Source organism: Papilio machaon, chromosome W, assembly GCF_912999745.1.
Source record: "Papilio machaon chromosome W, ilPapMach1.1, whole genome shotgun sequence".
In the NCBI taxonomy this organism is placed as follows: domain Eukaryota; kingdom Metazoa; phylum Arthropoda; class Insecta; order Lepidoptera; family Papilionidae; genus Papilio; species Papilio machaon.
Window position 1 is genome coordinate 372,792 of NC_060015.1, and position 18,628 is coordinate 391,419.

Here is an 18,628-nt window from a genome sequence, read left to right on the forward strand (position 1 = left end):
TCTGCCTATTTCATATGTTTTTTTTTTTGTTATTTTTTTTTAATTTATTTTAGTAGCATACATGACTTATGGCTGTATAAAATACAAACCTTTGACCACTTATAAAATAAAACTGTCAAAGTTACGTCAAAAGTAGTGAAAATAACTAACCTAAGTACGATTTTATTTATTAAAAACTACCAGTCTCCGCAACTTTTAACTTTGGATAGTAAGTCCTTAGATATAATTGTGTTCGCCATAAAAGCTACAATCGCCAACTCGACCGTCAATAATGTATATTTCAACCTTATCATTATCATCAGAGCTGGGCATTAACTCGTTAATCGTTAATTAACAAAGTTAACATTTTGCTTAACGGAAACTTTTAAGTTAACTTCAAAAAGTGTTAACGCTTTTGTTAACTTCCGTTAATAAAAGTCCGTTAATCGTTTAATTAGAAACTTGGAGACGTGCTGTCATTTTGTTTAAATTACGCGGCACGCCACGCTCGTAAGTTCAACTATGTTGGGCGACTGTCGGCGACTCGAATGGTGAACGAACGAGTTGATAATTGATATATGTGAAGTTCGCGTGCAACTGTGATGCATCAGAGCGTCCGGGAAAGACGTGAACAACAGGACAAAATCAAAAGAAGGTTCGAAATAGTATATTTCATTACGAGTATATAAAAGCACGAGTATGTAATAGCCCACATTCCGAACGCTCTTCGTCCCTGCAATACGCCACTTTTTGAGCAAAAAACTTTTTTACTCGTGCTTTTTCTTTAGCTTTTCTAAACTCGTGCGTTCTCTTTCCCAACTGTCAAAATAATGTCTGTTATAAAGAAAAACCAACCACGAAGTTTTTACAAAAAAAATCATTGAAGTTTTTATGATTCATGCAAATATTTCTAAAAAGAAGCTCCTAATTTGTTACAATATCAAATTTAATGATTTGACTCAATGAATTAGGTTAGGTTTCATTTTATTTCATCTCATTAAATTTAATTTTCATTTCATATCAATAAAAATAATCTACTGAAGACTTGGCTGTTTGGGCATAGTTCCCTTTGCCTACCCAGAATGGGTGAAGAAAACAAAAAATCTCTGTTTGTATTCTTTTACGGTTGGCGCCATTTTCCAAACATTTTAGTTAGTTGAGTTTATTGTGTTTTTATTATTCTATTAAATTGCTTCATTTTCTCGCAACTGTATCAAAAATAGTTGTTTAGTACACGTGCGAAACTGTTATTACAACTTGTTCCAACTGTCAACTTGTAGACATTTGTCGGAACTTTTTGCAATGACAGGCTTTCCGCACTCGTAATGAAATATACTATAATGCATTCATACTGGTCTCTTATATGTGTTATAGAATGTATAGTCAAATTACTATTTTAAACAAGTGTCGCCACATAAGTGTAAAATTAGTATGTATAATTTTGGTATGGTTAACTGTTAACGATTAACTTTAACTTGCGTTAAATTTTCGAGAATTTAACGCTTTAAAGATTAACGAAGTTAATTTTTTAATTAACGAATTAACGATTAACGAAGTTAACTTTTCGATTAACTGTGCCCACCTGTGATTATCATTATTATTTATTTAATTATAATATTTAATATTTTATGCATATTACTTGTACACACACGATGTTTCACATCTGCCAGGCGTCCCATGACGGCTCACAAGTTTTTTTTATAGATGTGAAGAGTGATCTATGATTGCGTATCGTCATAGGTTATGTTTCCATCTTTTATTAGTATTTTGGGTGAGTTACAGTGAGACGGTGCACCGACAGTGTTGTTTCCAAAAACACAGTGAAAAGTGATATCTGTATGAGTTTCTCACGGATTTCAGACATTCAATCATGGTGGGAAGTACCAAGTATCGCGTGTTTTTGTTCCTTGTTCAGGACTGCTTTCAGTCTTCTAGATTTTGACATTGAAGTGAGTATTGAGTATTGACCGCGACTATTGCGCCGATGTTAAGGGTTTTATAATGAAAAATATTTTTGGCATTGTAATGGCGTTTTAAATGGAATTAAATTTTCAGGAATTAGTAGAGGCCTTGTTAACAGATGGCACAGAGGAAACTGCGAGTTCGCTTTTGACAGAGTTAATAGTGCGTTTGTTAAACGGCTGTTTCGGCAACAATGATATCTCTGCATTTAATTATCAGGTGTCTATTTTTGATTTTTTTTTCCTTCCAATCTTATATCAAAATATTATTGATTGATTATGCTAATTTAAGTATTAATTTTAGATGTATTTGAGACGCCTATTTAGGCGAAAATGTCGAGAAACTGTACGGTACAATCCATTTAACACAGATATTGATTTCCAATTTTTGCCACTTCGTACAAAGGTGGAAATATTATATGCATTGTGTGATTTTCGCTTGGATGCCGAAGATGTCTTTGAGTTATTCAAGAACCTGGAATCAGAGAGCTTAAGAGTTGAACCTCTCGGGTGAGATAATTTTTTAATTTTTAACTTTGTTCAAAACAATATGTATGGTAATGGAATTGGCAGCATAAAATAGGGTTATTAGTTATTGAAGCAATTGTATTCCAGATGGGACAATAGTTAGTTAGTTAGTTAGTTAGTTAGTAGTAGGGGCTCAGTTCTCCGCAACTCCACGACAAGCGCGTATTTTGCGTGAAGGCAGGCTGTGGGTTACTCCAGCCAGCCCAGCTCGCCAAAGAACCCCAGCAGTCCCTTAATGTTGCTGGTGATCTCTGGCGGCGACCTCGGCGGACCGAGGTATCTGTCCCTGTAGTCGGACACTGCCGGGCAGTGTTGTATAACGTGCAATGCTGTTTCTTCTTCCTCCATGCACGCCCTGCATAAAGGACTGTCTGTGATACCTAAGTTAAAAATGTGTTTGTTAAAGTGGCCGTGACCTGTCAGGGCAGCCACAGCTACTCTGAGCTGTGGCTTACTTAATTTAAGTAGCGTGTTTGAGATTCGCTTATTAATTTTCGGCAGAACTTCTTTGGTCTGCCTGCATTCACTAATGCATTCCCAAAGCGCGCTGTGCTGGTCGTGGTTTCTGCTTGTTACCTGCGACCTTAAATATCCTAAAGGCAGGGGGACGATGGGTTCAGGGCCGATTGCTCGGCTACCGGAACCTTTGCGGGCCAGCTCGTCCGCTGCGTCGTTGCCTCTGGAGCCGCTGTGACCTTTAATCCATCGAAGGTTGATGTTGTTGACTGCTCCTAAATCATTCAGAATTAGGTGACACTCATGTATAAGGCCTTAGTTAACTGTGTAGCTGTTAAGTGCCTGGAGCACAGCCATGCTGTCGGTAAGTATGCAGATGTTTTCATCTTTTGCTTTCCTTGCAGCTATGGCGTGTGCTGCTAAGATTATACCCATGCATTCTGCTTGGAATATGGTACAGTACTGACCTAAGGATGTGTGTATTTTAATGTTCAGGTCTTCCGAGAATACTCCTGAACCTGAACCTTGGTCTGTCTTGGACCCATCTGTGTAGATCATCAGGTGGGTGTTTTTTTTTTTTTTTTTTTTTTTTTTTTTTTTTTTTTTTTTTTTTTTTTTTAGAGGGAAAAAATGCCTTGGGGCACCGTCAGACATGGGAGCTACATGCCTGGTGTGTCGGGCTCAGGCTCATTAGTGTTCACCTAACCTAACATGAGTCCCGTTACCGACTAAAACAACCCTCTCTATGGACTTTTTGGTACCCCTCCGGGACTACCTTCCGGTATTACTTCGGAGGGGTGGTCTCAGCAATCATGCTTTCCCTTCTAGCTCTCTGCGCTTTTTAGCTCCTTGAGTCCATTGCGTTGGCTTTTCGCCGTATTTGCTCAGCCCGCCGTACCTTCTTTAGTACTGAGGCGGCGTATTCGCTAACTTTATTCCATGCTTCTTCTGTTGCAAGCATGTTATCCACCAAATTTGCGACCGTAGTAGGTCCGATACTGTTCTCGAGTTCTTCGCGCTCCTTGGAGTATGCCGGGCAGACAAAGAACACGTGCTCTGCATCCTCTGGTTCGCCGCACCCGTGTGGACAATCCGGGGGAATTTCGTGCCCAAAACGGTGTAGGTACGCACGGTAACATCCATGGCCCGTCAGCATTTGGGTGAGGTAGAAGTTCGTTTCCCCATGCCTGCGGTTTATCCATTTTTCGACTTGTCCAATTAGTTTGTGAGTCCAGCGGCCCTTTATTGAGTGATCCCACTCCTGCTGCCATTTGGTGATGATCTGTCTTCTGACTAGACATCGCGATTTTTTCCGCGTTGCGCTCGGATCACTTCTTCTGTCAAACAACAGTTTTCTCTCTTCTGCAAGTAGATGCACGGGTATAGCGCCGGCGATTACACAGGCTGCATCTAACGATACAGTGCGAAACGCGCTGATGATTCTGATCAAACTTACCCGATACACTGACTCCATCTTTTTCCTATTTATTTTGTTACTTAGAGCGTCCGCCCAAATGGGAGCCCCATACAACAAAACGGAATTACTTACCGACATCAACAGGTTCCTCTTCTTTTGCCGTGGGCCACCCACGTTAGGCATGAGCCTGGCGAGTGCCATGGTAACCTTCGATGTCTTCACGGCTGCTTGCTCCACGTGGTGGTTAAAGTTTAGCCTGAAAACTAGGTACACTCCAAGATACCTAATTTGTGTTTTAGATGTGATGCAACTTGATCCCACGGCTAGCGTGATCCTTTCTACGTTCTTCCGACTCGTGACCAGCATTGCCTCTGTCTTGTGCTCTGCTAGCTTCAGCCCGGTCGATGTCATCCACGTTTGTATGCGGCGGTACGTTTCTTCGAATATTCTGCGTATCTCTTCTGTGTGCTTCGCGACTATTGAGATCATCGCGTCGTCTGCGAAGGCAGTGAGTTCAGCTCCAGCAGGTAGTGTGAGATTCAGCAGTCCGTCATACATAATGTTCCACAAAAGCGGTCCGAGCACGGAGCCCTGTGGTACACCAGCCGTAATTTTGTACTTTTCCGGTCCATCATCCGTGTCGTAGTGAAGGACCCTGTTACTAAGGTAGCTACGTATTATCTTCCTGAGGTACATCGGTACTTCCAATCTATCCATAGCCTTGCAGATGATGTCCCATCTTGCCGAGTTGAAGGCATTTTGGATGTCGAGAGCTACCAACAGGCAGTACTTTTTGCCCCCACCTTTCCAGCGATGGCCCCCGGTGGCGTTTTTGGCGATGTTTACTACTCGTTCTATCGCATCCAGGGTAGAGCGGGCTTTTCTAAAACCGTACTGGTTGTTGTGGATGGCGTTTCCGATTGCGGCTTCCATTCTATTGTGGATTATTCTCTCCAGAACTTTCCCCGCTGTGTCCAGCATGCATAGAGGACGATAAGACTTTGGGTCTTCCGGGTTTTTATTGCCCTTGGGTAAAAGTACTAATCGCTGTCTCTTCCAGATTTTGGGGAAAGTACCTTCCTGGAGGCACTTGTTAAATACCTCCTGAAACCCATTTTGCTCTCCCTTCATTGCCGCCTTCAGAGCTACGTTAGGGATGCGATCCATACCCGGTGCCTTCTTATTCTTTATTGCGTTGTATGCGCCTACGAATTCCTCGTTCGTGATCGCAGGGACTTCGGCGGCGTTTGCGGGTATTTCGTAGTCCAGCTCTTCTTGTTGTGGGAATAATGTGGTGACAATGCTTCTTAGTAGTTTTGTTTCACGGGGTTGTTGTGTAGTCCTTAGTTTCTTCATGACAACCATGTACGGTCTACCCCAGGGGTCATTGTTGACTTCTTCCAGTAGTTCAGCCCAAGTTTCTCCTTTTCGTTTTTTAATCGCCTTTTTCAATTTAGTTCGAAGGTCTTTGTAGGTAGCCTGCAACGCGGGAAATGAATTTTTCTTTCTTGCCCGTTGTGCTAACCTTCGGGCCTTCATGCATTGTTCTCTGATTTCTCTGATATTATCGCTCCACCAGTGGACCGGATCTCTTTTGTTTTTTCTGTGACCGGTTCTTACCATTGCACAATCACACGCCCTAGCCAGCTTTGTCATGATGTTCTCTGCCATCTCCTCTGCGGTGTTACCTTCAATCTTACTGTTCCACTCTAATGCGGCGTGAAATGTGTCCGCGTCGAAGGTATTCGTTTTCCAACCTACGAGGGGAGCCGCAAGCTTCCGTCGGCGGACATTGTTGTGATCGGGGATACTCCACGTAATTGCACAATGGTCGCTGTGTGTGTGGATATCCGTTACCTGCCATTTTGTGTCCCGCTTTGCTATGCTGCTGCTTGCGAAGGTCAGGTCAATAAAGGACCTTGCTTCACCTTTGATAAAAGTGGGTGACTTACCGTCGTTCAATAGTGTCAGGTCCCATCCAGCTGCGGTCTCTAGGAGCGTTTGGCCTCTCTTATCCGTTCTGCTACTCCCCCACTCGGTTGCCCAAGCGTTAAAATCCCCTGCAATGACCCGTGGGTTCATATTTCTAGAGGCATTAGTGAGGTTTGCTAGCATGTTCTCGAATTTGTCCTGGCTCCAGCTTGGTGGGGCGTAGCAGCTATAGAAGTGTATGCCATTCACTTTGGCACCGATGACTCCTTCTTCTTGGACCTTCAGGATTTTTTGCGTCGGGTACATGCCGCAGGACCAAATAGCGGCTTTATTTGCAGTGTCTGATATCCAACCGGGTTGTTCAATGCTGCGGTAGGGTTCCGATATCTCCCGAGAGGGGGTGTACTGGTGGTCGCGGGACCTCGCGGCCCTACATGCCACCAGCAACGCCGCCCGCCGTGCTCTCTCCCGGTGCCGAAGACGTCGGCACCAGGAACCGGGGGAGCTGGAGCGCCTTCTTGCTGAATCACGTTCAGCAAAGAAGGCGCTCTCAGCCGCCATTGGGGCCGCCAAGGACGCCGCCTACTCTGAGTTCTTGGCGGTCCTAGACGCGGACCCGTGGGGGCGCCCGTACCGGATGGTACGGGCCAAACTCAAAACGGCGCCCCCCACGGAGGCCATGGAGCCGGCCGTCCTCAGCGCGGTGGTAGAGGGGCTGTTTCCAGACAGCCCCCCATTTGAGCCACCGCGCATGGCGCAGCAGAGGGCTGACAACGAGGATGACGCCGCCCCTAATCCTCCTCTGATAACGGAGGAGGAAATGCTAGGGGCGGCCCGCCGGCTCCAAGGCCCGCGGAAGGCCCCGGGACCGGATGGGGTGCCCGGGAAGGTTCTCCCCATCGCCTTGAAGCACCTCGGGGACCGCCTACGCTGCCTCTACAACGATTGCTTGGCAGCGGGGCACTTCCCTGAGGTGTGGAAGGAGGGGCGGCTAGTCCTCATAAGGAAAGATGGCCGCCCCGCGGACTCTCCGTCGGGATACCGCCCGCTGGTGATGCTGGATGAGGTCGGGAAGTTGCTGGAGCGCGTGATAGCTTCCCGGATCATCCAGCATCTAGCGAGGGACGGGCCGCAGCTCTCGGTGAACCAATTCGGGTTCCGGTCAGGACGATCCACCATGGACGCCCTGGCCGCCCTGAAGAGGTTCACTGACGAAGCGGCCCAAAAGGGGCAGGGAGCCATAGCGGTGTCATTAGACATCGCCAACGCCTTCGGCTCCCTCCCCTTCGCGGTAATAGAGGAGGCGCTACGGTATCACGGAGTGCCCCTCTACCTGCGGAGAGTCGTAGGACACTACCTGCAAGGGCGGGTAGTGTCCTACATGGGGAGAACTGGCCGTGAGGAAAGGCGGATGGCCTCCGGTGTTCCACAGGGGTCCGTGTTAGGGCCCCTCCTGTGGAACATCGGATTCGATTGGGCCATCCGCGGAGAGGTGCTGTCCCGGATGGCGGTCATCTGCTATGCAGATGACACGCTGGTAGCCGTCCGGGACACTACCTGGAGCCGGCTTAAAAGGAGGGCTGAGGCCGGAGCCATGTTGTTGACCCGGAGGATCGAGGCGCTAGGCCTCCGAGTGGCCCTCAGCAAGACCGAGGCCCTTTATTTTAAAGGGCCTAGGTGGAGGATTCCTGCGGGGGCCACCCTCCGGGTCAACGAAGAGGAAGTCGGGGTCAGGGCCCGGATGAAATATCTGGGTCTTGTCCTCGACGGGGGCTGGCGCTTCGGCGATCATTTCCGAGCGCTGGCCCCCCGGCTCGTGGGAGCGGCCTCAGCCCTGTCGAGGCTCCTCCCTAACCTTAGAGGTCCGGGTGTACATACGAGACTGCTGTACACCACGGTCGTCAAAAGCATGGCCCTGTACGGTGCACCGATGTGGGCAAATGCCCTCAACGCACCAAACAGGGCCCTCCTCCGCAGGCCGCAACGCATAATTGCGGCGCGTGCGTGTCGGGCCTACCGCACGGTAGGCCACGCGGCGGCCTGCGTTTTGGCCGGCACCCCTCCGTGGGAAATAGAGGCGGGCGTGCTGGCCGAAGCCTACTGGGCGCGGGCAACACAAAGAGCTCGGGGCGAAGCCCCGGCTCCAGAGGAGCTCTCCCGCGCCCGGGAGGCGAGGAGAAAGACGACCGTGGAGCTCTGGGCGAGTGGCCTAGCGCACGCCCAATATGGCGTGCGCACCATAGAGGCCATACGCCCACAGCTCCCGGAGTGGTGTGGGAGGAGCCACGGCTCCCTTACCTTCCGACTGACACAGGTGCTGTCCGGACATGGCTGTTTCGGACGGTACCTGTGTCGGATCGGAAGGGAAGAGACGATGCGCTGCCACGGGTGCGGCGCCGATGAGGATACGGCGCAGCACACACTTGAAGTGTGCTGCGCCTGGACAGAAGAGCGCCGCACCCTGGTGGCGGCGATAGGCGGCGACCTCTTACTTCCCGGCGTTGTACGCGCCATGTTGGGAAGTGAGAGGTCTTGGAACGCGGTCTCCTCCTTCTGCGAAACAGTTATGTCGCAGAAGGAGGAGAAGGAGCGGGAACGCGAAGGGGATCCCCTAGCGCCCCCGCTCCGGCAGAGAAGAATGGGGAGAAGGAGGCGGCAATTTGCCGCTGCTGCCCTTCTCCCCACGCCTTAGATTTGAGGGCCCGTAGAGGCCAAACGCAGGCGGGGTCACGGAAGTAAGCTAACGCGTTTCCCGTGGCCCCGCCGTAACGCGTGAGAGGGCAGTCTGGTTTTAGTGGGTATTCCGGTCGCCTTCTGCGGCCGGCGAGTCCCACACTCCCCTACGCCATTGCACAGCCCGGCGTAGGGGGTGCGTAAATGCATTTCCAGACTTTAAAAAAAAAAAAAAAAAAAAAAAAAAAAAAAAGGGTTCCGATATCCACGGACCTGCTCGGTTGTCCGAGTGGGCGGAGAGGTGAACTCCGACGTGGCGCGTCCCCTGGTGGTGGATAGGGGAACGCCCCGGCATATTGCCGGGGTAGGGCTTTTTTTGCCCCGCGAACCAAACACCAACAAACCCGAAAGTCCGCACTGAGCGGAAACGGGGGCTCTGCGCCTAGCGCGGGGCCGCGAGGAAGACAACCTCTATAAAAAATTACCTTGAGGAGAGGGATGTTCCGTGGGGCTATACCGGATAGGGCCACCCATACCGGGCAGGCCTGCGGAACATCGGTGAGGGCGTGCGGCAACACGTTAAAAGGCAGTGGACTTCGGTCGGTGTATGGCGGCCTTCAAGGCCGCGCTTCAGGACTAGGGGACCCCACCCTGCATTAAAAAGGCGGTTTCCGGTGTCCGACAACACTGGAAAAACAATGGACATGGCAAGCTTCAAAAACTCATTACCCCAGGAGGGTACCGCTGGCAACGCCAGCGGAGAATCCCTCCCAGAGGTCACTCTGACCTCTGGCCGGCCCTCGTATTCTGGGGGGGCCAAAGACTGCCAACCAACGACCTCGGCGATAACAACTGACAACGAAGCAAACGATTTGGAACTGACGACGCCTGGAAGAGTAGAGGAAGGCGGGGAGAGCGACGTGGAGGTGGTCTCTATGTCGGAGTCTTCCTCCGACTCAGACAGTACTCTGGACGGGAGGAAGGCGAGCGCGAGCACGGCGCGGAAAAAGATCAGCGGATCCGCGGCCCCAAAAATCGCCCTCAAGTTCCCAATTGGGACAGAGAGCAAGGGGAAGAAGAGGGCGCTAAAAGAAGCGGAAGCAGCGGGCCCGGTCAAAAAAGTGTCGACAGCGACAAGAGGCCGTACCAGACGACCGGGGGCCCAAAGCAGTTTCCTGCAGGAGGCGAAAGCCTACTTAGCGGAGGGGGAGGAGAGTCGAGCAGCTGGCTCGGACCCCCTCCCCTACCAGCCTCCATGCCTGCCCAGGGACTTGTCGGAGCCCAGGGCTGCGCAACCGGAGGCCGCCATGGTGGCGTTGGCATTGGCATTGGCATTTGGCATTGGCTGCGAAGGCCCTCCTGAATGTTTCCACAATTCAGGGGGAGGTTAAAAAGAGCGGAAACCTAAAGGGAACAGTGCGGGGCCAGATTAACAGGGCCACCCAACAGGTGATAGAAGCGGTGGAGGAGCTCCGAGCGATCACCCCCGAGGAGGAGCAACGCCGGCTCCGCGCGGAGAATGCCAGACTAGCTAGAGAGCTGGAGCTGATCCGCGCGGAGCTGCGTGCTTTCAAAGAAGCGTACTCGGAGTCGCAAAAGCGGTCAGAAGCGACTCCGAGGGAGGCTCCTCAGGCCCAGGAGGGGGTGGAGGCGATTCTCAGGGGCGCTCTCGAAGAGATGAGGCGCGAACTCCTAGAGTCAGTAGGCGGGATGGTGAACGCCCGCCTACAAGACCTGGAGACGCGCCTCCCCCCTGAGCCGGTGGTCAGACCACCGCTCCAGGCGGACAAACAACATCCGCCGCCGCCGCGCCCTGTAGTCAGGCCCAACCTGGCGACCAGTGCCCCTAAAAACGTGGAGACACGACCAGCCCAGGCCCCTGTAGCCAAAGCCAGGCCGGTCCCCAAACGGAGGATCGCCCCTACAGCTGTACCGGCTGCCCCTCTCCCCCCTCCACCTGCTGGCGGAGGAGGGCGCGTAGGGAAAGCCGCGAAGGCTCAAGCCGGAGCCGCTGAACCCGCCCCCCAAACTCCCGGGGGTGAAGTTCAGTGGTCTAAGGTAGTCGGCCGCAAGGCAAAAAAGAAGAAAAAGGCTCCGGCCGGGGCCCCGCCTGCTGCGCCAGTTCACCCTAATGGGGCGCAGCGGGTTCCCCCTCCCCCTAAAGCAGTAAAGATAGTGGCCCCCAAGACGGCGGCCATAACCGTCACCCTTAAACCGGGGGCCACGATCACGACAGCAGAGGGACAGGTCTCTGAGGCCAAATATACTGACGTCTTGGCCAAGGCTAAGGCGTCGATCTGCCTCAGAGACTTCGGCTTGGAGACGGTCAAAGTGCGGACCAGCATGACCGGCTCCAAGCTGATGGAAGTGGGGGGGAACACCCCAGAAGAGACGGCCGACCGCCTGGCTGCCGAACTGACTCGGGTCATCGGCGGCTGGGCGGACATCGCGCGTCCGTCCAAACTCGCAGACCTTCGGGTCTCGGGTTTGGACGAGACGGTTACGCGCGAGGAGGTGGCAGCCAAACTGGCAACAACCGGGGGCTGCCACCCTGATACTGTCAAAGTGGGCCTAATCAGGCCCAGCTTCTGGGGTGGGGGCTCTGCCCTAGTGAGGTGTCCGGCGGCGGCAGCGAAAGCCGTCGCTCAAATAGGGAAGGTGGCCATAGGATGGAGCATGGCCACCGTCACCGCGGTAAGGGCCCGGCCGCTACGCTGCTTCAAGTGTATGCAGCTGGGCCACACCCGGGCCCTATGCCCATCGGAGGCAGAGGATGGCCGCCTCTGCTTCCGATGCGGCCAAGAAGGCCACAAGAGGGCTGCGTGCGAGGCACCTGTCAACTGCGCTGTTTGCCACAGGACAGGCTGCCCGCACGCACACGTGATGGGGGGAGCTAAATGCACCCCCCCTACTGTGAGGGGGAAGGCCCGCTCCATCGGCCCTCCCCCTGCGCCACAAGCGCAACCGCCGGCCAGGCTGCAGCCGCAGCCTGAAGAGGAACGTATGCAGGTGTCCTAATGCCCAGACACCTGCATACAGAGTTCCTGCAGACGAACGCCAACCACTGCGCCCGCGCACAGGACCTGCTCATGCAGGTCCTGGCGGAGTGGAGAATTGCCGTTGCTGTCGTGGCCGAGCCCTACCTCATCCCTTCCCAATCTCACTGGGTCGGGGACACGGAGGGCTCGGTCGGAATGGTGGCGCCGCCAACGGGCCCGCAACGCCTCTCTCTCAGGGAGAGGGGCGCGGGTTACGTGGCGGCTAACTGGGGAGAAGTAGTGCTCATCGGGGTCTACTTCTCCCCGAACAGGAGCCTCTCCCAATTTGAGGGGTTCCTGGATGGCCTGGAGCTGGTGGTGCGGAGGGCACTGCCAGCTCAGGTCATCGTGATGGGGGACCTCAATGCTAAGTGCGCGGCTTGGGGATCCCCCGTCACTGACGTCAAAGGGGCGCATCTCCGGGATTGGGCCCTCATGATTGGCCTGGTTCCGGAGAACCAGGGCAGCGCCTTCACGTGTGTGCGCGCGCGGGGTGGCTCGATTGTCGATGTTACGTTTGCCACCCCCGGTATTGGTGCGCGCATCACGTGTTGGCGCGTCCTGGAGGATGTGGAGACCCTGTCAGATCATCTGTACATCAGGTTCAGGGTCTCCACAGCGCCCCGCGGGCGTCAAACCCGCACGGCGGGCGGCAGAGGCGCCTTCCCTAGGTGGCAGCTGTCCCGTCTCGACGCAGACCTGGCAGAGGAGGCCGCAATTGCTTGCGCGTGGGCCTCCGACCCCCCTCAATCCTTGGGGGTCGGAGAAAGAGCTGCCAGGTTCCGTCGGGACCTGACGGCTGTATGCGATGCGGCAATGCCTAGGGCTAGGCGCCTCGCGCCCCGAGAGGGGGTGTACTGGTGGTCGCGGGACCTCGCGGCCCTACATGCCACCAGCAACGCCGCCCGCCGTGCTCTCTCCCGGTGCCGAAGACGTCGGCACCAGGAACCGGGCGAGCTGGAGCGCCTTCTTGTTGAATCACGTTCAGCAAAGAAGGCGCTCTCAGCCGCCATTGGGGCCGCCAAGGACGCCGCCTACTCTGAGTTCTTGGCGGCCCTAGACGCGGACCCGTGGGGGCGCCCGTACCGGATGGTACGGGCCAAACTCAAAACGGCGCCCCCCACGGAGGCCATGGAGCCGGCCGTCCTCAGCGCGGTGGTAGAGGGGCTGTTTCCAGACAGCCCCCCATTTGAGCCACCGCGCATGGCGCAGCAGAGGGCTGACAACGAGGATGACGCCGCCCCTAATCCTCCTCTGATAACGGAGGAGGAAATGCTAGGGGCGGCCCGCCGGCTCCAAGGCCCGCGGAAGGCCCCGGGACCGGATGGGGTGCCCGGGAAGGTTCTCCCCATCGCCTTGAAGCACCTCGGGGACCGCCTACGCTGCCTCTACAACGATTGCTTGGCAGCGGGGCACTTCCCTGAGGTGTGGAAGGAGGGGCGGCTAGTCCTCATAAGGAAAGATGGCCGCCCCGCGGACTCTCCGTCGGGATACCGCCCGCTGGTGATGCTGGATGAGGTCGGGAAGTTGCTGGAGCGCGTGATAGCTTCCCGGATCATCCAGCACCTAGCGAGGGACGGGCCGCAGCTCTCGGTGAACCAATTCGGGTTCCGGTCAGGACGATCCACCATGGACGCCCTCGCCGCCCTGAAGAGGTTCACTGACGAAGCGGCCCAAAAGGGGCAGGGAGCCATAGCGGTGTCATTAGACATCGCCAACGCCTTCGGCTCCCTCCCCTTCGCGGTAATAGAGGAGGCGCTACGGTATCACGGAGTGCCCCTCTACCTGCGGAGAGTCGTAGGACACTACCTGCAAGGGCGGGTAGTGTCCTACATGGGGAGAACTGGCCGTGAGGAAAGGCGGATGGCCTCCGGTGTTCCACAGGGGTCCGTGTTAGGGCCCCTCCTGTGGAACATCGGATTCGATTGGGCCATCCGCGGAGAGGTGCTGTCCCGGATGGCGGTCATCTGCTATGCAGATGACACGCTGGTAGCCGTCCGGGACACTACCTGGAGCCGGCTTAAAAGGAGGGCTGAGGCCGGAGCCATGTTGTTGACCCGGAGGATCGAGGCGCTAGGCCTCCGAGTGGCCCTCAGCAAGACCGAGGCCCTTTATTTTAAAGGGCCTAGGTGGAGGATTCCTGCGGGGGCCACCCTCCGGGTCAACGAAGAGGAAGTCGGGGTCAGGGCCCGGATGAAATATCTGGGTCTTGTCCTCGACGGGGGCTGGCGCTTCGGCGATCATTTCCGAGCGCTGGCCCCCCGGCTCGTGGGAGCGGCCTCAGCCCTGTCGAGGCTCCTCCCTAACCTTAGAGGTCCGGGTGTACATACGAGACTGCTGTACACCACGGTCGTCAAAAGCATGGCCCTGTACGGTGCACCGATGTGGGCAAATGCCCTCAACGCACCAAACAGGGCCCTCCTCCGCAGGCCGCAACGCATAATTGCGGCGCGTGCGTGTCGGGCCTACCGCACGGTAGGCCACGCGGCGGCCTGCGTTTTGGCCGGCACCCCTCCGTGGGAAATAGGGGCGGGCGTGCTGGCCGAAGCCTACTGGGCGCGGGCAACACAAAGAGCTCGGGGCGAAGCCCCGGCTCCAGAGGAGCTATCCCGCGCCCGGGAGGCGAGGAGAAAGACGACCGTGGAGCTCTGGGCGAGTGGCCTAGCGCACGCCCAATATGGCGTGCGCACCATAGAGGCCATACGCCCACAGCTCCCGGAGTGGTGTGGGAGGAGCCACGGCTCCCTTACCTTCCGACTGACACAGGTGCTGTCCGGACATGGCTGTTTCGGACGGTACCTGTGTCGGATCGGAAGGGAAGAGACGATGCGCTGCCACGGGTGCGGCGCCGATGAGGATACGGCGCAGCACACACTTGAAGTGTGCTGCGCCTGGACAGAAGAGCGCCGCACCCTGGTGGCGGCGATAGGCGGCGACCTCTCACTTCCCGGCGTTGTACGCGCCATGTTGGGAAGTGAGAGGTCTTGGAACGCGGTCTCCTCCTTCTGCGAAACAGTCATGTCGCAGAAGGAGGAGAAGGAGCGGGAACGCGAAGGGGATCCCCTAGCGCCCCCGCTCCGGCAGAGAAGAGTGGGGAGAAGGAGGCGGCAATTTGCCGCTGCTGCCCTTCTCCCCACGCCTTAGATTTGAGGGCCCGTAGAGGCCAAACGCAGGCGGGGTCACGGAAGTAAGCTAACGCGTTTCCCGTGGCCCCGCCGTAACGCGTGAGAGGGCAGTCTGGTTTTAGTGGGTATTCCGGTCGCCTTCTGCGGCCGGCGAGTCCCACACTCCCCTACGCCATTGCACAGCCCGGCGTAGGGGGTGCGTAAATGCATTTCCAGACTTTAAAAAAAAAAAAAAAAAAAAAAAAAAAAAAAAAAAAAAAAAAAAAAAGGGTTCCGATATTATCAGGTGGGTGTGGTTGTGCCTACCCGTGTCATTGTGTTTAGACTCAGTGAGGTGTATTTTGTATTTTTTGTCAAAGATGTACTGTTTGGGGATCAGGTCGTGTTTGGCATCTACGATGGGCAGCGCTGCTGTGAGCGTGTCCAAAATAGACGTATGAGGGATCCTGTATTGTCTCCATAGATTGAGTGTGCGCAGCCTTAGCGCCGTTGAGGCTGCTGTTTGTTGTATATGGATGTTTAAAGGTGTCAAATTTAGTGGGGCTTCTAAGGCAGTAGTGAGAGTCGTCCTCATACTGCCTGTTATCGCCATGCAAGCTAGTCTTTGACACCTTTGGAGTTTGTTGCAAGCGGTAGTTTGTTTGGTTTTTGTCCACCAGACTACCGCTCCGTAAGTGATGATTGGTCTTATAACCGACGTGTATAGCCATAGCACCGTTTTTGGTGAGAGCCTCCATCTTTTACCAATCATCTTTTTACATTGCCAGAAAGTTATAGTTGCCCTGTTTACCTTGCTTTCAAGGTGTTTGTTCCAGTTTAATTTACTGTCTAATATCACGCCTAGGTATTTCACCTCAGTTGATATTTGAATTTTTGTGCCAAATAGCGAGGGGGGGTTATATTCACCGGGAACCCTTTTGTTGGTGAACATTACTATCTCGGTCTTTTTTGGGTTGACTGTTAATTCGAATTTATTACACCAGCGTTCTACAATTCGTAGCGCCGCTCGGGTGAGGTCGCAGGCGACACTAGCCGAGATAGTTGTGATCAGTATTGTTAGATCGTCGGCATATCCCACCGTGTAGTAATTATTCTTGTTTAGGATGCTAATTAGATCGTTAATGACTAGATTCCACAGCAACGGTGAGAGGACTCCCCCTTGGGGACACCCTCTCATAATTGTCACTATTTTAGAGTCATTAGTCCTTATGATCCTTTTACTTAGCATCTGTGTGACCCATTGGCATATTGCGGAGTCAACTCCGTGATTTAGTAGGGCCTTTTCTATATATTTGAAGTTGGTTTTGTCAAAGGCTCCTTCTATGTCAATAAAGGAGCCCATACAAATTGATTTATTATTCAACGCGTTCTCTATCTTGCTAACTACAAGATGGAGGGCCGAGTCGGTCGATTTGCCAACACTATATGCGTGTTGTAAAGGGTGTAGGGGGTTTTGCCTTAGGGCTACTTCCCTGATGTATCTTTCGATAAGTCTTTCCATCGTTTTTAAAATGAATGACGTTAGGCTTATCGGTCTGAAGGATTTGGCGTCGGTATAGTCGCCTTTACCTGGTTTAGGTATGAAGATGACTTTAACTTCTCGCCAACTTTTAGGCACGTATTTGCATGCTAGACAAGTTTGCATGAGTTTAACTAGCCTGTGATTTAGAAGGCGTTCCCCCCACTGGAGCAGGGCTGGGAAAACTCCATCCGGTCCAGCAGCTTTGAAGGGGTGAAAGCTATTAATGGCCCATTTGATCCTGGATTCCGTAATAACCTGCTCGGCAAGTACCCAATCTTGGGAGGTGGGTGAACTGATGTCATCAGACCACTCTGTAGTTCTACTCAGTTTGCAGCCAGGGAAGTGTGCATTAAGTAGAGCTATTAGTGTTTCATCTGATGAGGTTGTATAAGTATTATCCGTGGTGCGTATAGTTTGAGGTCCTTCAAGTTGTTGGCTTGAAAGGACTTTCCTAACACGGTTTGCTTGAGCGCACTTGTCTATGTTGCTACAGAAGTTTCGCCACCCTGCGGTGCGGCGCTTTCTGATGCACTTTTTGTAGTCCGACTTTGCCTTTTTATAAGCGTCCCAGTCAGTGTCATACGAAGTGTTCATGGCTCTATTTAGAGCTTTCCTAACCAGCTTCCTCTTTTTGTCCAGTTCTTTGCACCACCATGGTTGTTGACCCGGTTTTGGAGCATCGATTTTTTCTGGACAGGCTTCGTGGTAGCTGGTTATGATGCTCTCCAAGATACTATTAGCCTGTGTTTCTATGTACTCTTGTTCTGACCCTTTGAGGGGTGCGGTTGAGTCTGACTTTTTTAATTTTTCCGCTAGGGATTTAGTGTACAAACTTTTGTTTGTCTTCCTAGGGTTCCTTTTAGGTTGCATGGTGGTTGTTGTGTTAACGCAGAGAGTGAAACGTACCCACCTGTGGTCTGAGCATGACGCCTCTTTTGAGACATGCCATGCTTCAATTTTAGACGCAATGTGGTCTGTTGCTAAAGTGAGGTCAATGATAGTCCTGCACCTCCTCGTCACGAAGGTTGGTTCATTACCTATATTAAGAATGTTTAGGTTGGTGGTGAATAAGAAATCAACTAGATTTTTACCTCTTTCGTTGTTTTTGTCCATGCCCCACAGCTGATGATGGGCATTTGCATCGGTGCCGATGATCATTTCCAGGCCGGCTGATTCGCAGTAAGTAGTTGACCAGTCAGGCGAGGTTGGCCGGCGGTGGTTCATCGGCCTCCGGCATGTAGGTGGAGGCGACTACAAATTCGCTTCCCTGCGTGTCTGTCACCTTTATGGCACAGTTGTCTCTGCAACAGAAATCCGTCAGCGGAAAGGCATGTATACCTTTAGACGTGAGTATGCACGCCCTTGGCCAATCGTGACTTGTGAAGAGGTTAATCTTACCTGATAATTTAGAAAGTCCTAGAACTTTGTCCGCCCTAACCCACGGCTCTTGTATTAGGGCGACGGTGTTGGTGTGTGCCTCCAGCCACTTACGTAGTTGAGCCGTGGTAGTCTCGCTGTGGTGGAGGTTGATTTGTAGGAATTGGGTGTGGTTACTCGACGAAGGGGACGGCATTTTGACGTTCCTTGATGTCTTTGCCTTCCTCGTCGAGATAGAGGCTCGCTAGCATTGCTTCAGCATCGTCCCCGTCGGAGAGGGAGGCTCCCGATAGGGTACCGAGAGACTCCCCAGCCGCAGGGGAGGACACTTGTTGCAAGCCTGACGTGCCTGGTATGCTTACCTGGGGATCTTGTGATGTTTGATCCCCTTTGTTTTTCTCTGCTGCAGAACTGTTGTTCGATGCATCTTCGGCGACTTTGTCACTGGTGTTTTGCTCCTGTTCTTGTGGAGTGGGCATGTCAGTTGGTTGTGCTGACGTGGAGGTCTGCGGAGTCTCGTAATACTTCCCTCCTTTGCCCAGGAATTTAAGGTAGCACTGATTTATTGTGCAGGCCAGTCGTCTGTTGTGAGCCAGGACGGTGGGGATCTGCGTTTCGGG

At 53.1% G+C, this 18,628-nt stretch overlaps 1 pseudogene; it reads left to right on the forward strand.

Annotated features, from left to right (window-relative positions):
• LOC123723310 overlaps positions 1-18,628 on the forward strand; it is a 43,648-nt pseudogene that overhangs the window by 5,619 nt on the left and 19,401 nt on the right.